At 38.9% G+C, this 26,262-nt stretch overlaps 1 pseudogene across 1 annotated transcript; it reads left to right on the forward strand.

The window, feature by feature from the left end:
• Window positions 1-3,241: 3,241 nt before the first annotated feature.
• On the forward strand, window positions 3,242-20,721 carry LOC143856005 (extra-large guanine nucleotide-binding protein 1-like; annotated as a pseudogene). The gene is made up of 7 exons (XR_013238088.1): window positions 3,242-3,271; window positions 3,364-4,034; window positions 4,126-4,269; window positions 4,947-5,045; window positions 18,074-18,247; window positions 18,333-18,419; window positions 20,401-20,721. The product of XR_013238088.1 is annotated as an extra-large guanine nucleotide-binding protein 1-like (transcript).
• The last annotated feature ends 5,541 nt before the right edge of the window (window positions 20,722-26,262 follow it).

A 26,262-nucleotide genomic window follows, 5' to 3' on the forward strand; every position in this document is an offset into this window, starting at 1 on the left:
TAGCCTTCTATTCAATATTTTCAAAAGGTATTGTACGGTCCACATCATCCTAGGTTGTGTCCAAAAAGATTCATTTCCATAGGATGATCCTATCCTTCAGATCTATAGAGATTTCCATAACATGCTATTCCCCTGTAGATCGGAAGGCTAGGATCATCTTATGGAAATGATTTTGGGGGGCACAACCTATTTACATTGTGGGACATCAAATGGATGGTTTGGGTCAACCTATGGTGTGTCGTAGGGGTGTAAATGGATATTCAAAAATTCGATTACCGTCCGCATCCGAATCCGTTTAAAGCGAATATTATCCGAATCCGCTTCAAGCGGATATTATCTGAATCCGTTTAGGAGATAACCCGGTTCTTAACGATCCGAATCTGGTAAATGGTGCATCCGATCTGTTTAACATCCGAATCCGACAAGTACATCCGTTTATCCTGAATATCCGCATCCGTATCCGTATATCCGAATTCGTATTCGAATTCGGATATCCGGATTCGCATGCAAACTAGGATATCCAGTTACGGATGCGGATATTTGCATTCGAATTCAACTTCAATTAGATAATTTTGGATATTTAACCAGTAGATTTAAAGTTACAGACATGAATCGAATTCGGATACGGATACGAATTCGGACATTCGGATATGATTTATTCGAATTTAGATATTCGGATACGATTTGAATTTGGATAAACGGATACGGATAATATCCGAATTCAAATAATATCCGTCGGATGCGAATTCGGTAACGAATAATAGTTATCCGTCGGATTCGGATACGGATACGGATATTGAATATTGTAATCGAATTCAAATTCGGATATAGCACTATCCGATTCGAATTCGAATTCGGATATAGCACTATCCGATTCGAATTCGGATATAGCACTATCCGATTCGAATTCGATCCGTTTACACCCCTAGTGTGTCGTAGAGTACTTTAAAAAAAAAAAAAAAACTGAATGGGGTTGAACCCAACCTGAGTTGCACTCTTATGTCGTAGCGCTCTTGTTACAACTAAAAAAGAAAAACAAGGTGAGCTAGTGCAAATATCAAGAGGGTTGGTGAAAAGACCAGTGGAAAAAATTGGAAATGATATTGGCATTACCATGTTTTCATAATCACACTAACTCTTTAATTGTTTAAGGGAAGGGACCATTGCATAATGCACTTCACGGAACAGTTGTTCAATGTGAGTGCAGCCACATAGGCTCAGATTTTGTCGCATGGCTGTACTCTCATGCGACAGCCAATCTACCAAATGCCTTTACGGTGGCCCCTAGCAAATCACATTGTTTAATGAGCACTCAAAAATTATTATAATAATTCAAAAAGCTCTAGAAAGTAAAAAGCCAATTTGAAAAAAGAGGCAAGGTGAGTTAGTGCAATTATCTAAACATGTTAATACTAGTACAACATCAGTAGCTAAAAGGAATCAAAGCATTCCCCCCTCTCTCAAGTAAAAAGCCAATTTGAAAAAAAGACAACGTGAGTTAGTGCAATTATCTAAACTTAATAGAACTAGTACAAATCAGTAGCCAAAAGAAATCAAAGCGCACACACACCCTCTCTCTCTCTCGCTCTCGCCCTCGCCCTCGCTCTTGCTCTCGCTTTATCCTTTTTTTCCCTTTTTAGCGTTTTTTCCCAACGACAGGAGAAAGACCCCATCGGATTTTCCTACTCTAGTTTGGGGGAGAAAGGATTATTTTTTAACAAAATTCTGATTTTCTTTGGTTTTCTTAAATTGTGCCCTCCTGTCAATCACCAAAGCATTCACCATTCTTTTTTTAAACGATGGAATTTCAGTAAAAGAACTCTAAACCCTACGTTTTCTGAAAGAGTTCCTTTTTAGGGTTTTTAATAATAGTAGGGTTAGGGTTTTCCCGATCGAGGATATGTGTTTCATTTTCTTTTCAATTTCCCTCTAGAAAATGGGGAAACTCTATCTTCCTTGTATGGATTTTTCTTTCTAGGGTTTCTAGAATTTGGAGGAAACCCTTTCTTCCTGATATGGAATTTTCTTTCTAGGGTTTCTGGAATTTGTGGTTGGGGCTTCTAGAAGATGGGGAAACCCTATCTTCCTTATACTGAATTTTCTTTCTAGGGTTTCTGGAATTTGGGGGAAATCCTATCTTATATGGATTTTTCTTTCTAGGGTTTCCTCTGAATTTGGGGTTAGGGTTTCCTCTGAATTTGGGGTTAGGGTTTTCTATGAGGAAACCCTATCTTCCTGACATGAATTTTTCTTTCTAGGGTTTCTGGAATTTAGGGTTCGGGTTTCTATGTAAGATGGTAATGGTGGAGCTTCTTAGGAGTCTTCCTTATATGCAATTTTCATTTTAGGGTTTCTGGAATTTGGGGTTAGGGTTTCTATGTAAGAGGGAAATTGGTGGAGCTTCTAAGGAGTCTTCCTTATATGCAATTTTCATTCTAGGGTTTCTGGAATTTGGGGTTACGGTTTCTACGTATGAGGGAAATTGGTGGAGCTTCTAAGGAGTCTACCTTATATGGATTTTGGGTTTCTGGAATTTAGGGTTAGGGTTTCTATGTAAAGAGGGGAATGGCTAAGCTTCTAAGGAGAATGGTGCTGGTTGGAGCTCCCATTTCGAACAATGAAGATGAACTTGATTACTTATTTGCCGTATAATACAATGGCCCTCCTATCAATTACGATCTCCCCCGAGTCCTTCCAATCGATATCGAACACATCCCCACTGCGTCTGTTGTTGTTGTCGTCTCCTCTCTTTCCGATCGATTATCCTTGTCTGTTGTCCAACCTCTCTTGTCCCCTGATCCTCTGAGGAAAGCTTCAAAAGATGTAACGCTAGGTTCAGACTTAGTCGTTTCTCCCACTTCAGTGATTGCTTTTGATCAGAGAGGCATGGATTGTCGCGGTTGTGGATTATTGGATGGAATTGATAGCTCGGTGCGTTAGATTTTTCAAATGGCCGTGATGGATCACATGATATTCCCCGTCTGAAATTGATAGCTCGGGTGCATTAGGGTTCTCAAATGGCCTGGATGGATCCCACGGATTTCCATCCAAAATCGATACCTCGGGTGAGTTAGGGTTCTCCAATGGGCTCGATATGTCGTGTCGTATTAGGGCTTTCGGATGGGCAAAATGGGTCTCGTGAATTGATAGGCCACATTGGAAGCTCGGCTGCATTAGGGATTTGGAATGGGGATAGTGGTTTGCATGAATTATCGGGTGAAATTGGGGGATAGTGGTTTGCATGAATTATGGGGCGAAATTGGAAGTTCAGGTACATTAGGGTTTTCCAATGGGCACGATCAGTCTCATGAGCTATTTGATGAAATTGGAAGCTCGGTTGCATTGGGGTTTTCAAAGGACTAGAAGGAGAGTGTAGATTTTTCGAATGACATGAACCCGCCTAATTGGGTCTCAACTGAGTCCATGTTGATTTCAACATTTTTATCTTCTGAGGATTCTTCACGGAGGACTAAGGATAGTGAGGGTATACCTCTAACCCATGCCAAAAGGACATCACTTGTGACTTTCCATGACACTGTACTAAGTGACGTGGTTGAAGCGGAGTCTAATCCGGTTGAAACCACAGCTACCGAAAAAAGCAAAGAGCCCGGTTCGAAAATAAAGAAGGAGCTTGCCATTGGTGCTTTAAAGGAAATCGGTTCACGAAAAAAGAGTCTTGCCTTGTTTACAATGCAAAATACTGTACTAATTGCGTGCTCAGAGCAATGGGGTCAATGCTTGAAGGGAGGAAATGCATTTCTTGTATTGGGTTACCAATCGATGAATCAAAGCGGGAAAGCTTGGGTAAATGCTCTCTAATGCTCAAACGGGTGGTTGATCCATTAGAAATGAACCTAGTAATGAAGGCTGAAAAGTTGAGTGAGGCAAATCAATTGCAAGCAGAGCATATTTCAGTGAATGGAAAGAAGCTTTGTCAAGAGGAGATGGTTTTATTGCAGGGTTGTCCGAACCCACCGAGTAAGCTCAAACCAGGAAGCTATTGGTATGATAAAGTATCTGGTCTATGGGAAAAGGTGCGACAGGATATATGTTTTTTGTTGTCTCTAATATGTGCTATTTTTTTTCTCTGTGCTTGATGTCTTGACTATGTTGAAAACTTTACAGGAGGGTCAGAAGCCTTGCAAGATTATTAGTCCGCATCTGAATGTCGGGGGCAGTCTCATGCAGACTGCTAGTAATGGAAACACTAAGCTTTTTATTAATGGTTTGGAGATTACAAAAGTTGAGCTACGGTTGCTTCAGGTATATGTTGCTAGTCACATATAAGTTTTGTCTTGTTTTTTTACCATAGTTAGCAAAAATGGCATTTTTTCTTTAAAAAAAATGCTGTTTAAAACTCGTTTTAATGGTTTGCCGTTTAAAGCTCTGTTTAAACTTTTACATAAAAAAAAACTACGTTTTTTGAGGAAAATGGTAATGTCGGGGGCAGTCTCATGCAGACTGCTAGTAATGGAAACACTAAGCTTTTTATTAATGGTCTGGAGATTACAAAAGTTGAGCTACGGTTGCTTCAGGTATATGTTGCTAGTCACATTTCAGGTTTGTCTTGTTTTTTTACCATAGTTAGCAAAAATGGCATTTTTTCTTTCAAAAAAATGCTGTTTAAAACTCGTTTTAATGATTTGCCTTTTAAAGCTCTGTTTAGACTTTTACATTTAAAAAAACTCCATTTTTTGAGGAAAACGGTTTAAACATGTCTTTTAGGCCAACTTTCTAACTTTACCCCTGATATATTTTGTAATTACAAAAATTTTAATGCATTTTTTTGTGTTTCTGCTTTTTAACTTCGTTTTTTTGAACCAAAACAGTATTAAGCTTGAATTTTTGCCACCCTGTTTTATTGCCGAATCACATTTTGCTAACTATGGTTTTAACTAAAGAAACACTTGTGCTCAACATTATTCTGTTTAACATTGCAGTGGGAGGGAGTCCAATGTCCTGGGAATCCTCACTTTTGGGTGAACGCAGATGGGTCCTACCAGAAGGAGGGGCAGAGGAATATAAAGGGGAATCTATGGTGCAAGGTGAGTTTTTCTTCCCTATACATTTTCTGTTCAGATATGTTCCCCACAACTCTCTTTTTTATTTAGTAGATCATGATAAAAAAAACCTTATGTAAATGTACAGATATGTGATAAAAAAAGCTATATATATGACACGTATATGATTTGTAGTTTGGGTTTTTACGAAATATATATTTAATTTTAACCTTCAACATTGAATTTTTTGATTAGGAAGAATGGATACTTTGAATTCAACTTGCATACGAATTTCATGGTTTCTTATATGTCAATTAATTTTTTGATGAGATGTTATTAAACTTATTGGTTTTCATCTGTACCTATAAATCCGTACATATGCACATATAATATGTGTTATGCATATCTATGTAGAACATGGAAAAATCTAATCATTTAAACCTTGTATCCTGCAATCTTAGTATTTACTATACTTGTACATTCATTAATCCATACATATATATATATACATATATATATATATATATATATATATACATATACATATATATATATATATACATATATATATATATATATATATATATATATATATATATGAGGAAACTGTTGGTGAGCTCAACCAAACTTATGGTGAGCTAGCTTGCCCAATCACATGGGTCCCACATTTTGGGGAGTGATCCAAACCATTCATTTGCAAGGCCTTATCATAGATAGGGGGTGTACCAAAAATCAGCTCCATAGGATCATCCTAACCCCTCCATTTGTGGAGGACAAAAATGGGGCAGATTTGTGTCTGTCCATTTTTGTCCTCCACAAATGGAGGGGTTAGGATGATCCTATGGAGCTGATTTTTGGTACACCCCCCATCTATGTAAGGGACTTTCAAATGAATGGTTTGGATCATCCTAACAAAGTGGGCCCCCATGTGATTGGGCAAGCTAGCTCACCATAAGTTTGGTGCTCACCAACAGTTTCCTCATATATACTAGTGGGACACCCCGTGCAATGCACGGGGCGTTAAAACTACCTTTTAAAAAAATGAACTAATGTCAAAAAATAGTATCTCCATATTCGGCTGTTCATAATCACCATTTCCCCAACATTCGCAACTTTCGAAAGGGTTTTAGTACCCTTTGTTTCTTCTCTGCAATTTTTTTAGGATTTAATCTTCTCATATTCATATCTAGATTTGTTTATTTGCATTATCAATGAACAACAAAGACATAATAGCTTACTTATGGAAGAAAGATAGCGCGACTAACTCCACAACCAAATAAAGATATCTCTCAGTTATAAACTGGAAAGAAATGAAAGAACTCTGTAAGTCAATCATGTTAGAGCTGCACCACCTTGATAAACCAAAATCCTCTTTGAAATAAAACCGATTTATCATATTCCCTGTATAATACTCAAAAGATATCTTATTACTCTGTTTTCCAGAAACACAAATAAGATCATATTTTACATAAGCTTCCTATATAAAACATGTAGGAATACAAACACTAAAGAGATATAAGAGATAGAACATGCTAGTCTTAAAGAAAACAATAGAAAAAGTCCACATCAATCTACTCAAATCCAGATAGCCAAGAAAAGGTTTTTTTTAAATTTGTCTAACCTTTGTTTAATTTGGAAGCAACAGCAAGCAGCAGGGGCAGCAATAAAGAGTAGGAAAGGAAATGAAAATAGATAGGAAATCTTGATGAATACAGACAAAGTAAAGAGAGGAAAGGAAATTCAAGGATTGGATGCAGAATTTTTTGGACCATACTTCTATTTTTGTTTCAGTGAATATCTATAGGTGTTGCAAATAGACCCTTTCTTTGTGGAGGTTGAATAAACCCTTCGGAACTGCTGCTTGCGCATTGTAGAGATGAACAGACCCAATAATTTCCCCCCTTTATAAGGGCACTAATCCTTCTCTCGCCTGCAAGGAACAAAAAATTGAAAGTCAAATTACCTTAAGAACAAAGATCAGAAGCAAATAGTGAAAAGGGCATTCAATGGAACCTGATCAGTTTGATCCTCTGTGCTATAACTACTTCAAATCCCATGTCACTTATTAATAAAATATTTAAAATTGAAAGATGCATCAGGTGTCAGATAATACTATTCACTTGTTAAGCATGATTTTGGCAAATTCCACTTCATTTAGTGAATGCAGTATAAATGCTCTGTGGGTGCAATAGCATTAAAAGAAGAACAAACCATTCAAAAAAAAAAAAGAAGAACTCCTCTTGTCAGTAGAAACAACCGTGTTGAAGTTATGTTTCTAAAAGTTATTTATGTTGTTTGCTCAATATGTAAACAATTTTTTTTGATGACATAGGGTATCTCCACCCCTATTTTAGGCCAAGACTATTCATATGTGAACATTCTTATTAAAAGATAAAAGAGGAAGAGGGGAGGCAAACTCTCCTTTTGATTGCAGAGAATCACCAATCCTTTTATCATATCCTCCTTCAAACCCTCTGTGCCAAAACCTTCATTGAAGAAAAGGGAATTAAAACAAAGAAGATCATACACTAAGCCAAGATAGAGTTCAGTATGCTCATCAGAAGAAAAATCAACATTACAAAAAAAAGTTCCATTTATGCCCCGTTTGTTTTGAATTTTGAAAAGCTATTGTGAATCAAAATCCAAAACAATCAGACCATTAAAACAATCAACACAATAGTCCTTTAACCCCAAGAACTGATTAAAAATTCCATTTCAGTAAACAAAATGCAACCAAAAAAGAAACCTAAAGAGAATAAAAGGGAAGATATGTGGGTGTTTTTACCAAATGGCTAGCCAGTACGTTCAAATCAACTCTAATAAAAGCCTTTTTCGTCATAAAAACAACAGTCCTTCAAACCCCAAGAAGTGATTAAAAATTCCATTTTAGTAAAACAAAATACAACCAAAAAAGAAAGTTAAAGAGAATCAAAGGGAAGAGATGTGGGTGCTTTTACCAAATGGCTAGCCGGTACGTTCAAATCAACTCTAACAAAAGCCAATATCTCCAATGTTCTACTTCGTCTCCATGAATGATCAGACAGCAAAATCATGCAAAGCCAATATCAAACATGAAAACTCAAGAGACCTATACGAACAGCACGTAAAACAGGGTAATCAAATGACATAGTAAGAACATGGTGGAAAACAGATGGATTCTGTCATAAGAGAAAATAAGGAATTGTAACCCCCAGTGTCTTCCCTTGTGGAATCTTGAATGCCTAGTATCATTTAGGGCCCGTTTGGATACCTCCCGTTTTGTATTTGGATTTGGAATTGAGTTTTGAATACAAAATGAATAGATCTGGCAGCTCATGCAGAGGGAGACAGAGAGGGAAGGGGGTACTTCCTAGTGGAGGGAAGAGGTTGAGGAGCAAAGAGAGTGAAGAAAACTGCCAGACCTTTGGATTTCCAATTTCTTATTTCCACAGCAAATTTAGAAATCTGATTTTTTTCACTCAGCTGCTGAATTAGAAATCCAAGAATTTGATCCGATCCAAATTACAATGCAAAAAGGGCTGCAAATGTGAGAAATCCAAATCAAAATCTTCTTGGCATCCAAACGGGTCCTTATGGAATATGACTGATGATTATGCATATAGTAGAGAAAGATATTTTTATGAAACGAAAATAACAGAAAATGACATGAGCTAGATTGCAAACCACTGTAAACTGTAGCGTCAAGTGTAGCATTCAAATGCACTGATTTTTCGTAGTGGGTTCTTGAATCCTTAGCTGATAAGTGCTCATGTACGGACACACCACTTTAGCCCGCCTAATTCTTATGTTTTCTAAGATGTAATATTACATATCTTGTTGAATCTATTCTGGACATTTTTGAAGATATAAATAACACCCACAAGAAATTGGGCAACCACATGGTAATGCAAAGTTTTCCTTACACTCTTTTAATTAACATAAAAACTAACTTCTATCCGTTCTAAGAACCTGATAATCCAAAGAAGAACCCTAACTCTTAAAAAAACCCAATCCCCAATTCTTATGAGCCTTAATTCTTAAAGAAATGGGGTTTGCTGGAAAATCTATAAGAAGTGAAAGAAAGAGTAAGATGTATCTATGGCCTAAAATACAATAATTGGAAGGAACAGATACTGCCCTGATCTGGGAATATCATTGATATAAGGGGAGAGGCTTTGTTATCTGCTGCATATCTCATTCCGTGCAGCTGTGACTCCTTGGTCCACCGAATTCTGCAATCAGAGAGAGAGAGAGAGAGAGAGAGAGAGAGAGATTGAATAAAAAAATATCGAAAACAAATTAAAAAACGTGAAAAAACATATTAAAGATAGAAGGTTTTGGACTTTTGGGAGGGAATTACCCTAAAATGAAACCATAGAAGCCTTTTTAAATTGGCCGCTTGCACTGAGGAATACTTCTCCTAAATAGATTCGAAATCCTGAAAATCAACCCAACAAACATTAAAATCCTCAAAAAATATTGAAAATAAATTAAAAAACGTGAAAAATATATTAGAGAGAGAAGGTTTTGGGATAGAATTACCCTAAAATGAAACCATAAAAGACCTACCCTTCAAACCCTAGCTTCCTGCAACAGGGGCGTGAATCCATGGCAAGAACTTCACCCTTGCAAGAATAGAAACCAACCTTTCCCATTTCTCCAAAATCTGCAACTTTGAAGACATTAAACTGTTGAATAGTTTAAAAAAACCACTAAAAGTTTCTACAAAATGAAACTAATGGAAGATCTCCCATGCAAAATCCAATTGGGTTTTGTTCGGGAGAGAGCGAGAGAGAGGGGGGTGGTGCAGGTGGAGAGGTTTCTCGAGCATGTCTTTAATGGAGAGCTGGACACGTCTCTCCTCCCATGCGTGGCAGCTTCTAGTCTCTACCAAACTGTATTATAAAAATAAAGAATTGTACGGGTGGCAAGAAGATAGATAGATGTATACACGCGTGGTGGGCTGCCAAAGTGACGGGATTGGATGGGTATTTTTCATTTGGAAGGGAGTGTAATAGTCTGCTTTTCCACCAAAGTACACTCGTCGCTGTTACAGATTTTTCAACAAAAAAAAATAAAAAATCCTTAGTATTCATTCCTCTATATATATATATATATTCCCAATTTTTCTACCAAGGGCTGGATTGATAGGGGACCAACCATACTCCGCCAAGTAGTACGTAGCTGGGCTGACGTTCATGACCATGAATGCAATCGTTAAGTCTATGAGGTTCTCTCTCCCTCCTATCCTTTGTGCCAGTAAAATAGAGAATTTTTGTGAGAGATAACTGGTAACCATGGTTTTATATTTCCACTTTACCGAAGTGAAATGACGGAATTGTTTCCGTTTCCATGCCCACTGAAATGCATATCAAAACCAAAAATGCACACCGAAACAAAAATTGTAACTGTACTAGTGGTATACTATACCAATGTGTTACATAATTATATTCATATGAATTGCATGTGAAATGTGGTGTATGCATTATGTATACATATTTATCTAAATTACATATGAAATGTGGTGGGTTTGTAGTGAATTATCATACATGAATGGCATCCTATGTTATTAAATATTTGATGTTGTTAATCCATTATGAGTTGCTTTTTACTTACGTGATTTTTTTTTGAAATGATTGACTAATGTGATGTTTTTTGAGTGTGTAATTGTGCTTATTTTAGCATATCCTGAAGTTTCTTCTTAACTGTATCATTTGCACGTCCATATGTTATTATGATTTTTCAAGATTTCTGCTTAAATTTCCATCTGAAACTGGCATGTTTCCATTTTTGTCAAATCTGAAACACATGAATCTACTTTGAACTATTTCAATGTGCAAGATAAACTAAGAAGGGTATTTGATTTCCACGGTACCATTTACCACATATTGTATGTGTAAATATATAACTTTTTTGAGCCATCCATTTTACACCAAGTAGATCAGAGGGCTAGGATCATTTCCCGAAGAATATTTTTAGGCCACGATCTATCTATGGCGAGGACAACTAAATGGATGGTTTAGATCATCAAAGTAAGTAGGCCTCACTCCATGATCCGTTCCTAAGCACGACTGGCTATTGAGAGAGAGAGAGAGAGAGAGAGAGAGAGAGAGAGAGAGAGAGAGAGAGAGAGAGAGAGAGAGAGAGCGTTTCCAATTACTATCTCTAAGTGGGTATGCGACTTACCCCACTTTGGGTTAACTGGCCAGCAAGGTGGTAAGTTGCTTTTCCCCGCATGGGGGTAAGTTGTATGACTTAATGGCTGGAGCAGCCGCCACTTTTTTTAAGGGGATAAATGAATGTCTTACCCTGTATTTACATCCTCTGGAATGGACCCATATGGAAATCGAAATCTGAAACCTTGTGGGAACAATATTATTAATCAGGGCCATAGAAGTACATCAAATGTCATACATTAGAAATTGAGACATGATGTGCTGTCCGTTGCAGAAACATCAAAAATATATATGAAAACAACTTCTTGGAGAGAGGGACAATATTTCCAACTATAAGACTCTCTCTCTACTCCCTCTTTGGCAATATCTTGCAATATGCTTGAAATATGGGACTATGTTTCGCTCAGATCCAATACATCTAACATAAATAAACCACTCTCCAGGAACCTGGCATTCATCTTAAAGCAAACAAAATTCCTAGATTACTCTCTATGTGGACACAATAGTTTTGACTTGGAAAATGCTGAAGTAAGGAAAGCACTTTTATCACTGCTCCTATGAAGTTCCTAAGCACTGCTCCAACTCTTCCCATACTAGGATTATGATACATGTGGTTTTTTTGTCAGGTAGGATTATCGGAAGATGTGGTCTAATCATATGGCTCTTGGGAAGTTTCATGGTTAAATGAGAGTTTAGGTTGTTGGGTGTGGTTATCCAAGTTCAAGTAGGTCTCTTAGGTAGAGAGATAATCGGAAAAGATGTGGGTGATAGGTATAACTTATTTAGTAATAGATTATATTAGGAGTAGGACTCCATTTGGAAAAATTATGTATTTAAAAGCATTATTCAATGAATGATTGGACGTCATGCAACTCTCTTTTTTACTAGTGTAGGCGACTCTCTAACCGAGCCTAATATGTTCTCTTTCCTTCAAAATGGCGGGGACTCGTAGAAAAGGCCGTACCAATTTGGTATCAGAGCGATATGATCTAACAGCTGAAGGAAAAAGATGGAACCATATGATCTAATGGCTGAAGGAACGATACGGAACCAAATGGATGATCGAGCGCGGACTCTTCAACCTTTTTTTTTGAATGATTGCAAAATTCATTCAATAAAGAAGGGAGACCGAGATGTTCCACCAAAAAATACAAGGGATAAAAATAGAATAAAGAAGAAAAAATAAACAAAATCAGGGCGGAGGAAATCAAACCATTACACACCTAATTTCCTCACCCCATCCCTAAAATCAGTGCTATATTTTATAAAGTCAAGGGGTTAAGGCCCAAATGGGGGTAATAGTTAGTATAAGATGAGCTGGAGACAATAGTTAGGATTGGTGGTAATAGTACGGTCAGGATTTTTGGTAATAGTTAGCATTGGTGGTAATAGTTAGTTACCAATAAAAAAAACCTTTAATCTGTCTTGGGCCATAACTATTGCATGAGCTTCGTTTCTGCCAAAATAACTATTCCACAGTGGCAAGTTGTCCCCCTATTATGTTAGCTCGGGTCCGGGGGCAAGACTTCCCAATTCGTACTGAAATTCAGAATCCTCATCATGACTCTGGTCAAGCTTCTTTGGGACACTGTTGACATTAAAAATTACCTTAGTTTGGTAATCCGCTAGTTAGCATTAGTGTTTAGTGCCAAATGTCAACAATGTGAAGAATTCACTAGGCTTCATTGTATCTTGAAGGAGAATTCTTGGTTCCCCTTGCACACTACTGGTGGGGGGCGAATATCATCTTAAGGAAAGCGACTATGCGCTTTGAAGCATATCAGTTCTATTTTCCACCATCTCCAACGTCAACTTTCTCTAACAATCTGAAGACGATATTTAGAGATCGTCATGGCGCTTCAATCCTGTAACACCCGAACCCATGCTCTCTCTCACGCACACACACTTGTTATTTTTTTAAAATTCTTTGAACGGAGTGTCATTATCAATAGTGATGTTATATTTAGTTATTTGAAATCAGAGTGTCGTTATCAATATCTGTGTTATTGTTAGTTCTTAAAAAGGGGTGTCATTACTAATATTTAAGTTGTGAGTACATTCTTGAAAGGGGTGTCTTTATCAAAATAACTAACCTTTCAAATCTTTTTTTTAAAAGAAAGTCAATTATGTTTAGGTTTTCTTTAAATATCCTAGATTTGTATCAAGATGGGTAGTCAGTTAGAAAAGAGATTCTCTTTTGCATTGTTACGTCATATGTCTTGGGTAAAAGCCTTAGTGATGGGGTAAAAATGGTTTAACCGTAAGATCATGCCCCGTGTCCCATGCTTATCTGAAAAGATCTCTTATTATCCTTCATCATCGCAATTAGCTATGATCAACACGCATAATTCATCTGCCAAATATGCTACTGATCTTTTGTGGTAACCAACACAACGCCCAATCAAAAGATCTAAGACTCTCTTTCAAATGATTAAGAGAATCCACGTGGCATGTAAAAAAAATGGAAAGGTCACATGCAACTGGTACATAAGGAAACATGCAAACGAGGAAAGGGACATGTAAACTAAGAGCTCTCTTCTCCTTCTAAAAGACGAGAGAAAACCTAAGAGAAAATTCCACCATGGAAGAAGTAACCTCTCTTGCTCTTCAAGCTTAGTTCTACCATGGAAAGGAAGAGGAAAGGTGCCCGACACCCACCCTCTCCTTCCCCGGGACTTCGCACTCAGCACCAATCACCCAATACTCAGGAAGAACCCTTGGTTGAGCATGATAATTTGGTTATTGAGTGTACGAAGTCATTGAGTATTTAAGATTGGGTTCGATAACTAGGAGCAAATGTTTTGATTTTCCTTTAGTTAAAATACACTTCCTTATAAAGTTTTTTGGTAAAACCTAGCTATTGTTGTAATTGTTGTACAACCATTTTTAAAGAAGTGTATTTTAGAAGAATTGTACCTAAGATTTCATGAATGTCCAAGTGTTTTGCGCCAAATATAGCCCTTGGATATCTAGTTTAAACACTAATAGATAGTTGGCATAAGATTTCATTGAATAACTAGATGATAACGAAGCCAACAATGAAGGATGGGATGACTAGTGTATGCTAAGTGTCCTTCATAATCTTAGTGTATGCTAAGTGTCCTTAGCTTCCATTTTTAGTGAACTAAACACTAATGCTAAGTAAGGGTAATTTTCATTGTTGCAATTTTCCCATCCTTCATTGTTGTCCCATCCCGCATAAGATTAGTGTATACACTAATCTGCATAACCAGCTTCATTACCCTTCATAGTCATCCCATCCTTCGAATTACATCCTTCTGAAACTATCACCAACCAAAAATCAAAATGCCTCCATTCCAAGGTCCCTAAAGAACCTTACAGAACCTTGATATATACTTATCAAAGAACCTGTACAATCTTCTAATAAAGATCTTGAATAAACGCCCCTTAAGATGAGCATTTTTGTAATTCCGACAGAAGTGGCTCAATCTCGGATGCAAAAACCTCCTCATCCAGAACGATAGCCGAGCGTAATTCCGACAGAAGTTGCTCAATCTCGGATGCAAAAACCTCCTCATCTAGAATGATAGCCGAGAGCTCCTCATCGTTTGGATCCTTTTCTTCGGGTTCCTTTTTCCGTTTGATCATAACCTCCAGCTTCTGAATCCCCTCCACCTTATCTGCTTCCCATCGTAGCAACCTCAGATTCTTTTCATCCGCTAGGAATTTGGTAAAAAAGGGGTGCTTGTGCATAGGCGAATTAGTTTCTTTAACATTGTGCGACCCAGTTATGCTAAAGAAGACTCCCCGCTTCCTATTGGCCGACTCTTCAAATAGCTTCCATTGCCTCTTCAGGAAGTCCCTAATGACTTCTCTCGGTGTTGGTGATAATTTGGACGCCAACTCTTCATTATAAGCCAAAGCTTTTATCCTACACAGGGTTTCCTCCATCTCTATTAAGTCCACGGTCCGTTTCCTCTTTCGACCCAATATCAGAGTATTCGAGGAAGAAGAAGGGATTGAGGAAGTATCATTCAAATTTTCCATCTGGTCTTCTTCTATTTTTCTTTTCCTCTGCCCTTTTTATTTACAAAGGAAGCGAAGGGACGAGAAAGGTGACTAATCCTACTTCACCGCCTCAGTATCGCCACTAACCAAGGACTAGGTGTCCAACTTCACACTCATTATAGCGTACAAGGCCTCATCGTGCAATAAATGGGCATTTATTGAGCTGTAGTACTCATTTCCATCTGACCCAAATCGAGGAGACCCTTTCGACTTCCAATGATACAAAAGACAGTAGCAAGTTGAATACTTTAATCAAAAGGTTTTTATATGGCTCATATCCTTGTCCCAAAACGGATCTTTTAATTCTTCCTTCTTTCAACTGAAGGTAATCATTTCTCCAGGTAGCACCATCTCTACGATACCAACATCAGAGTCATTAAATAGATAAGTGTACCCTTTCTCGATACTATCCCCAATCTGACACACCATCTAATTTCTCCCCAACCAGAGACTAGGGAGACTCCAAGGAACCTTCATCCAAAAGCAGCACAAGCCTTGGGTAACTAGGAAGGCCAACCACACCTCATAGGGGCCCTGGCACTGTTTTTACTTTTATCCTTCAGCCCTTCTGAAGGAAACATTTTGGGAATATCCGGCTTTTTCTTTAGTAGGTTTCCTCGATGGTACCCCCCATGAAGATCGGACAAGTTAGGTTCAGATCTTTGCACCCAAACTTAGCCAGGATTAAGCTTTCGAGATCTAGGCTTTGACCCTGAATAAGACTCAGAAAAATATAGGCTAGGAGTCCCAGGTTTAATGACTCCCAACACTTTCCTTGGCCTCGCAAGCCTTCCCTTACGATCAAAGTACTTGCAGGTCTAACACGTTTAGGTGGTTATTTAGGAGAGAGACCCTCCACCCTGAAACCTTCTTTAGTGGGACCAGCTCCAATAGGTAAAGGGCATTCTTATCCAGGTTGCTTGTTTGATGATCCCAAGGCACATCCGTCAATCAAAGAGGGAAATAGAGAGGGGAAGGAAAATCACCCTGCAGTTTTCCTGCCACTTCGACTGAAGAGTGAAATTTGAATTCAAATAAGCGGGCCCCAAAGGATCAACGTGCCTCCTGCCCTGAGATCCCCAAGAAGACAATGGGGGCCTCATCACCTGCGTCGATAGCTGACTTTCCAAAATCGGATTACGATCCATCACAGATCCTGCCACCAAGGAGAGCAGTAGCCCCGAATAGTGAGAGGACTCACAATGAGCAGCGTCGGAGCCCAACTGAGGCCCAATATCCTGGGGTTCGATTCCGATTATGTAACAATGACCTGAGATTCGTACCTTAACAAAGGAAGGGGATAACTTCCACCGAGGAGCAATGATTTTAGCGGACACAAAGTTCATTCACTGGTTATGGCTTCCTTCCATTTTCACCTCCAGAACCAGCCCAAACAGATTTCCTAAGGCTTTAACCGTTGAAGTAGCCCATACATGTAATGGAACACCATGGAAGTAAACCCAAAGAGCTTCTGTACCTTGAACATATTCTCGACTCCAGGTGGACAAAGAATACAAATGATTACACCAGACCTCAGTTCCGTTGGCCAGGATCTCGGCAGCCTCCTCCGATTCAAATATAAACAGGACTTCGTCCTTTGACAAGGTACCTGGGCAAGGAAGGGAAGGGATATCCCAAGATCCTTTAGCCCACATCCAAAGTTCGTTTAGGGTCCCAAAAGTGTCTTCCTTCCTGCCTATCAAGTAAGCTTTTAGGGTATCCAACCTCGTTTCCACCTCCTTACCCGAAATAGATAAAGATGGGACCCTCCCTCTAATGATGAGGAGATCATCCCAGAGTCAGGCCACCGGTCAACCTCCTTGCTAACATTAGCCGATAAGACTTCCGAGTTGATGGGATTCGCACCAAAAAGTGAAACACCTTCCTTTCTGTCTGGATGGCACCACCGGTGTGCTTATTTCTTGTTAGCAAAGTATTTGTCAGTTTCAGCCAATTGAACAAGTTGCCTATTGGTTGTACATTTTGTAAACAGTTAAAGTGTATATAATGACCAACAATTGGAGAACAGGAGTTTGTTTACCTGTGACTGGATGCCGGATACAAGCCTACCTGCAAAATTTGGATGAAGATACCCATGCTAACTGGCCTATATTACAGGATACTTAAGTTGGACTTGAATATCTGCACTACATAAGTACTGCTTACTAGCATGACTATGCCTATGCCACATCTGGATTCTCTAGAGCGTGCATCTTCTCACTATTCGACTACATTTTAGGAGAGAAACCGTCAAATCTAATATTTACTTGACTTTATGGGGAAGTTTTGTTAAAAAAGAAGTATAAATGTATGCTTTACAACTGGAATGATACAAACCTCATGGCCCTCACTACATATCTGTTCAGAGTCATATGCTCAATTCTTCATTTAGGGTTTCTCCTAATCATATCCATACTATACTGATGCTAGATCATGATTCATACCAGCATGCTGGTGGTAACATAGGGCGGTTGGTGCATCCAGACCGACTACATTTGCAGACATAAGGCCGAAAACAGATTAAGTTTCACCCTAGACTTCTTTATACACTTGAATAACCAGGAGAAACTCATGAGATTTGGTACATATTTAACACTGCAAAACATTTGATATCTATTTATATGTGAACGTGAGAGGGAAGAAAAAAAACTTTGTACCTGAGTGGAATTGTTGGTAGGCAATATGGATTGTGAAATAAATTCTTAATTTGGGAAATAAAATGTTGTCCGTAGACTTCTTTGAAAGACATAGAATTCATGTCTAGCATTTGTGGATGCCATATTTGTGGAATTCACTGCTTCACTGCCATGTAACCTCATTATGTCTAGCATTTGTGGATGCCATATTTGTGGACTTCACCGCTTCACTTCCATGTAACTTAATTTGTAGGGTACGATTGATTCTATATCACATTCAAAGCATGCAATTACAGTCAGGTCTTCTTCAAGATATCCAAAATCTACTGGTGGGGAGGACTTCCACTCTTTATTTGACTATAAGGATGGAGGCACTGGTACAGAATTTCACGTAACAAACTTGTTGTTGAATGGAGGATTGAATTGGGTATGCATCTTTATTTTTTCTTTTCTATGAAAGCCTTTATGGATCCCATTCCACTTCCATAATACTCGCACTACTGCTTTGGCAGGAATTTGGAATAGATGGCACGCTTGAGCTTTTTCAATTTTTTTCAGAAACAACACGTGAATTTCTCCCAAAGGTTGTCCATTCAAAGGTAAGTAATTGGAAACACCAATGTTTCTAAAGCCTAATAATTTGACTCTGTTGTTGCTACTACTCAGTGTTCATTTTTCCTCACTGCTTAACCTCTTATCTATTCTCTCTGCAACTGATTTGAGGAACCTTTCATGTTTTAGGAGCTTTTATTTCTTTCTGATTGGTCTGCAGATGCAGTTCCGTGTCTCTTTTTTGTTGGCCAAGATCAAATTAGTTTTTTCCTTGTAGATTTAAAGCTAACCAAAGGCCAAGGGGATTATTTATGTAGAAAATAAAATACTTTTTTAGAAATTACAGATGTGAATCTAGTTGCTTGTGTCCAAAGAAATGCCCCACATTCACCAATTCTACAGACATCAGTTTTGATTTGAATTGTCATCCATTCTTCTTCACTCATTATGTAGTTGTCACATAAATCTGGAGCATTAAACAGGTGACTGATCATGGTGCCATAGATCTTGCTATTTGTTTATGAGTCATGGAATTACGATACCAATAACACAGAGGATTTGCATTCATCTCAACTTTTTTTAATAAGGGAGATTATCTTCTTAATGTATTTCTTGATCTAAGACGATGAAAACCTTATATTCGTTGTCCAATTATCAAATGATTTCCCTTAAATTCTTCATTTTCTCCATGATGATGTGTTTATGGTGATACTTTTTTGGTTGGGCAAGGAGATGACAGGGGGCAGCATCACAAGGGGCTAATCTCGGTTGGAAGAAATAAATGCTGTCTGTAGCAAGGGGTCTCTAGGCACTCATCAGTCTCAGATACAGCTTGTGGCACCATTGGTTTGGTGATGTTAGCTATTTTAATTTCGCTAAGTTGGTAAGCAAGTGTTGTGATCATTTGCAAATAAGCATGAGTCAGGTTCCCTCTTTCCTCGTCTCTGACCTGTTGACCTTCCTTACTCCTTTGGGAATTGTTGAATCAGATTAGGTGGTCCTTTTCATCCCTAAATGGGAGCTGATACTAGATTTTATTTGTTAGTTGATTAACTACTTCAGATGGATTTGCCCTCAAATAATAAATGCAAAGAGGAGCATTTAGCGTTCCACAATTTCATGGTTGTGTTGGAGAAATACTCTAAAAATCAAGGCAAAGAATTTTCCTTTCTATATTCATGGAAATTCCTTTTGTGTGTGTGTGTGTGGGTGGGGGGGGGGGTAGCGGAGGATTGTATTGCATTGGTAGCTATTGACATAGAATTTTTTTTTTTTTTTTTACATAAAAGGAGGAGAGCAAGAATTTGACTCTAGTCCACTTAATAATTCATAATAGGGTTGTCTGTTCAGAGTTTAAAAGAAAGGAAAATCCTCGAAGTATATTGGTAAAATTGAATTCTTTTACCTTTTAAATATAATCCAAAGTTAAAATAGAGAACTTAGTCAGGAAAAAACTCTACTTCCTCCCTTCCCCACAACTTAAGCTTGAAAAACAAATGGGGAGTGCATCGGTGGATATAACTCCCCGCAAAAGAAAGGACCTATTTAAATATGTCACTTAGCAAGGGAAGAAGCAGTGTTAGTTTCACAACTTGGATCTCTATCTTATCACAGGGCGATGGCAACAATCGAGGTTAGCTAGAATAGAAGCCAGTTTGATCTGAAGAATCACTACCAGATATGATTACCTCAAAAGCTTCCCTGTAAGTGGTGGAGACTCGCAGGTAGAGAGGGGGAGAGAGAGGATGTTGCTACACTAAGAAAAATTAGCCATACTGGGTGACTCTGCATGTCTGGGGTGGTTAGGAGGCGTTTCCTGATTTTTAGTGTATTACTTTATATTTTCTGCACTATACCATATTCCAGTAAAAAGGCTCATGGAAATGGTTATGCTTCATCTTCTTAAACAATATCACAATCAGTATCACATGTCTTGATTAGCTAGGTAAACAGTGTTGTAAAATGTAATTTATGCTACAATTTGTTTGGAGAAATATATGATTTGAATTGTTTTTCAAACCATTTTAGGCTGGCAATGAAGTTCCCTGTTCAAAAGGAAATGCTTCAATCGAATATCTTCATTCGCCTCCAAATTTTCCTGATAGCAGGTACTAGCAGGTACTGTTGTTGAGGCCCGATCTACATTATCAATTGTGAAATGCTATTTTATTCCGTATTTTAACATTTTCATCTGCCTATAAATTTTGCCTATTAGATGGCTCATACTGTAGAACTTGTTTAATTGAACCAGTAGCCACATAAGCAAACTTATCATAGCTAGAGCCCCACTCAAAAACATGATGTACTTGATTTGTGATTTTAGCAAAGATGGCTTAATATTTTTGAATCTTTCATTTGTCTTTATTTTTTTAATCCTAGAAGGCAAAAGATTTTCCTCTGAACTTGAGAACTGTTATCACTCTAGAATATAGTGTAAGCACGCATTTTTTTTTCAAAAAACCAAACAAAACCAAAGCAATGGCCGTCACTTACACATTATTTGCAAGCCATACCCCTCTTATTTTAAGTACAGAAAAGCATCAAGAAACATTCGAATTTACACTTGCACGCCATTAAGTCCTAAATTCGAGACTTTTCTCATTCCAAACATATCTTGCCCATTTTTTGCCAAAATTACACCAAATCTCCTCTTATTCCTTCCAAATATTGCCCAAAATAGTGTAGCCTCAATCAACTAGCCTCAAATCTCTTAAGTCGTGCTATTTTGCCAAACTTCCAGACTCAAATTCGATTTCCAATAAAAAAGTCAATGTTTTGTCCCCTAAAATGACAAATCCCGCCCAAATCCCCATTTACAACAAAAAAACATGATCTGACCTTATTCCCATGCCATTTTGATCTCAAATCATAATCAAATTTAATCTTTGCTTATCTTTGATTAATACCCTACAAAGGGGTAGTTTTTCCCATTTTTCAACTATAAATAGCCCATCTCCCAAAGCACGAAAAGTCACTAATGACATGCCCCCAATTATTAATAACAATGTCTAACCGATTCACTATGCCTGAAATCACTAATGACATGCCCCCAATTATTAATATTACGCAAAACACACCAATTGCTACTATTAATTACTCCCCTCCAACCATATGTGAACACTATTGCACCTCAAACACAATGTCACCTCGGAAACAATGTCGCCTCGGATACAATATCGCCTCTGATATAGCAATTCCTCGGATATAATATAGCCTCCGATACAATGTTGCCTCGGATAGAATGTCGCCTTCGGATGCTACGATGCCTTCAGATACAATGTCGCCTCGGATATAACGTCGCCTCGATAATATGTTCCCTTTAATGTCGCCTCAGATATAATAATTCCTCGGATACCAATAGCCTCGGATACAACGTCGCCTTCGGATACCACAATGCCTTGGATATAAAGGCGCCTCGGATAAAATGTCACCTCGGGTACAATATGGCCTCGTATATAACGTCGCCTCTATAATTTGTTGCCTTCAATGTCGCCTCAAATACAAAGTCATCTCGTAGACAAGGTCGCCTCGGATATAACAATTCCTCTGATACAATGTAGCCTCGGATACAATGTCGCCTTCGGATACCACGATGCCTTCGGATATAACGGCGCCTCAGATAATGTCTTCTCGGATACAATTATGCCAACGGATGTAACGTCCTCTCAATACTATGTTTCATTCATGTCGCCTCAAATACAATGTCTTCTCGGATATATTGTCGCCTCGGATATAATAATTCCTCGGATAAAATATAGCCTTGGATACAATGTTGCCTCTGATACAATGTCGCCTTCGGATGCCACGGTGCTTTCACATATAACGTCCCTTTGGATACAAAGTCGCCTCGGATACAATGTCGCCTCAGATATAACGTCTCTTCGATAATATGTTTCCTTCAATGTTGCTTCGAACACAATGTCGCCTCGGATTCAATATAACCATGGATACAATGTTGCCTTCGAATACCACGATGCCTTCGGATATAACGTGGCCTTGGCTACAATGTCGCCTAGGGTACAAAATCACGTCGAATATAACGTCGCATTGATAATATGTTGCCTTTAATGTCGCCTCATATAAAAAGTCACCTCGGATACAATGTCGCCTCAGATATAACAATTCGTCTGATACAATATAGCTTCGGATAAAATGTCGCCTTCGGATACCACAATCCCTTCGTTTATAACATCACCTCGGATACAATGTCGTCTCGAATATATCGTCGCTTCAATAATAAGGTGCCTTTAATGTTGCCTCAAATACAATGTCGTCTCGAATACAATGTCGCCTCGGATAGAACGATTCGTCCGTTAAAATATAGCCTCAGATACAATGTTGTCTTTGGATGCCACAATGCTTTCGGATATAACGTCCCATCGGATACAATGTCGCCTCGGATACATTGTTGCCTCAGATATAACGGCGCTTTGATAATATGTTGCCTTCAATGTCGCATCGGATACAATGTCGCCTCGGATATAACGTCGCCTTGATAATATGTTGCCTTCAATATCGCCTCAAATACAATGTCATCTCGGATATAATGTCGCCTCGAATGTAACAATTCCTCGGATAAAATATAGCCTCGGATACAATGTCGCCTTCGGATGCCACGGTGCTTTCAGATATAACGCCCCCTTGGATACAATGTCGCCTCGGATACAATGTCGTCTCCGATATAAAGTCGCTTCGATTATATGTTGCCTTCAATGTTGCCTCGGATACAATGTCACCTCGGATATTACAATTCCACGGATACAATGTTGCCTTGGATACAATGTTGCCTTCGGATACCACGTTGCCTTCGGATAAAATGTCGCCTTGGCTACAATGTCGCCTCGGGTAGAAAATCGGATATAACGTCGCCTTGATAATATGTTGCCTTCAATGTCGCCTCAAATACAAAGTCGCTTCGGATATAACAATTCGTCTGATACAATATAGCCTTGGATAAAGTGTCATCTTCGGATACCACGATGCCTTCGGATATAACGTCGCCTTGGATAATATGTTGTCTCGGATACAATTATGCCAACGGATGTACCGTCGCCTCGATAATATGTTTCCTTCAAAGTCGCCTTAAATACATTATTGCCTCTAATACAATGCCGGCTAGGATACAATGTCGTCTCAGATATAACAATTCCTCAGATACAATATAGCCTCGGATACAATGTTGCCTCAGATACATTGTCGCCTTCGGATACCACGATGCCTTCGGATACAATGTTGCCTCGAATATAACGTCACCCCGATAATATGTTGCCTTCATTGTTGCCTCAAATTTAATGTTGCCTCGAGTACAATGTCGTCTCGGATACATTGTCGCCTCGAATACAACAGTTCGTCGGATACAATACAGCCTCAGATCCATTATTGCCTTGGATACAATGTCTTCTCGGATATAACGTCGCCTCGATAATATGTCCCCTTCATTGTCGCCTCAAATAAAATGTCACCTCGGATACAATGTCGCCTCCGCTATAACAATTCTTTGGATACAATGTTGCCTCGAATATAATGTCGCATCGGATACAATGTCGCCTTCGGATACCATGATGCCTTAGGATATAATGTCGCCTCGGATACAATGTTGCCTCGTATACAACTATGCCTTCAGATATAACGTTGTCTCGATAATATGTTGCCTTAAATGTTGTGTGAAATACAATGTCGCCTAAAAGACAATGTCACATCGGATATAATGTCGCCTCGGATATAACAATTCCTTGGATACAATATACCCTCGGATACTATGTTGCCTCGGATAGAATGTCGCGTTCGAATACCATCATACCTTCGGATATAACGTCGCCTCGCTAAAATGTTGCCTTCAATGTCGCCTTAGATACAATGTCACCTCAGATACAATGTCGCCTCAGAAACTATCGCCTCGGATATACCAATTTGTTGAATACAATGTTGCCTCGGATCCAATGTCGCCTTCGGATGCCACGATGTCTTCGGATATAACGTTGTCATGGATACAATGTCACCTTGGATATAACGTCGCCTCGAATAAGATGTCGTCTCGGGTACAATCTCGCCTCGGACATAACGTCGCCTCGATAATATGTTGCCTTTAAAGTCGCCTCAAATACAATGTCGCCTCGGATACAATGTCGCTTCAGAGATAACAATTCATTGAATACTATATAGCCTCGGATACAATCTTTCCTCGGATACAATGTCGTCTTCGAATAACACGATCCCTTGGGATATAATGTAGCCTCGGATACAATGTCGCCGCGGATATAACTTTGCCTCGATAATATGTTGCTTTCAATGTTGCTTTCAATGTTGCCTCAATGTCACCTCGGATACAATGTCGCCTTTGATATAACAATTCCTCGGATACGATATAGCCTCAGATACTATGTCTCGAACACCACCATGCCTTTAAGATATAACCTCGCCTCCGATAATATGTCGCCTCAGATACAATTATGCCTTCGGATATAACGTCGCCTCTATAATATGTTGCCTTCAATGTCGCTTCAAATATAATGGTTCCTTGAATACAATGTCGCTACAGATATAACAATTCTTCGGGTACAATATAGCCTCGGATACAATGTTGCCTCGGATAGAATATCGCCTTCGGATACCACTATCCCTTCGGATATAATGTAGCCTCGAATACAATGTCGCTGCGGATATAACGTTGCCTCGATAATATGTTGCCTTCAATGTTGCCTTCAATGTTGCCTCTGATACAATGTTGCCTCAATGTCGCCTCGAATACAATGTCGCTTCGGATACAATGTCGCCTTGGATACAATGTCACCTTCGATATAACAATTCCTCGGTTACAATATTGCCTCAGATACTATGTCTCCTTCAAACACCACCATGCCTTAGGATATAACCTCGCCTCCGATAATATGTTGGCTTGGATACAATTATGCCTTCGGATATATCGTCGCCTCGATAATATGTTGCCTTCAATGTCGCTTCAAATATAATGGTTCCTTGAATACAATGTCGCTACAGATATAACAATTCTTTGGATACAATATAGCCTCGCATACAATGTTGGCTCGGATACAATGTCGCCTTCGGATACCACTATGGTTTCGAATATAACGTTGCCTCAGATAATAAGGCGCCTCGGATACAATTATGCCTTCAAATATAACGTCGCCTCGATAAAAGGTTGCCTTCAATGTCGCCTCAAATAAAATGTTGCCTCGAATACAATGTCGCCTCGAATACAATGTCGCCTTCGGATACTACGATCTGTTTGGATACAATGTCGCCTCCGATACAAAGTCTCCTTGGATTTAACGTCGCCTCGATAATATGTTGCCTTCAAAGTCGCCTCAAATACAATGTCATCTCGGATACAATGTTGACTCAGAAACAACAATTCCTCGGATACAATTTAGCCTCGGATACAATGTTGCCTCGGATGTAATGTCGCCTCGAATACCACGATGCCTTTCCGTATAACGTCGCCTTAGATACAATGTCGCCTCAGATACAATGTCGCCTCAGATATAACGTTGCCTCAATAATATGTCGCCTCAGATACAATATGGCCTCGAATACATTGTCGCCTGGAATACAAAGTCGCTACGGATATAATGTCGCCTTGCATATAACAATTCCTCGGGTACATTACCGCCTCGGATAAAATGTTGCCTCAAATACAATGCCGCCTTCGGATACTACGATGGCTTCAGATATAATGTCGCCTCGGATACAATTATGCCTTTGGATATAACGTCGCCTCGATAATAAGTTGCCTTCAATGTCGCCTCGGATATAATAATTCCTGGGATACAATATAGCCTCGGATATAATATTGCCTCTGATATAATGTCGCCTTTCGATACCGGATACAATGTTCACTCGGATACAATGTCGCCTCGATAATATATTGCC

This window comes from Tasmannia lanceolata, unplaced genomic scaffold (genome assembly GCF_043159265.1).
Source record: "Tasmannia lanceolata isolate RefF3 unplaced genomic scaffold, GAP_Taslan_0.1 ptg000023l, whole genome shotgun sequence".
In the NCBI taxonomy this organism is placed as follows: Eukaryota; Viridiplantae; Streptophyta; class Magnoliopsida; order Canellales; family Winteraceae; genus Tasmannia; species Tasmannia lanceolata.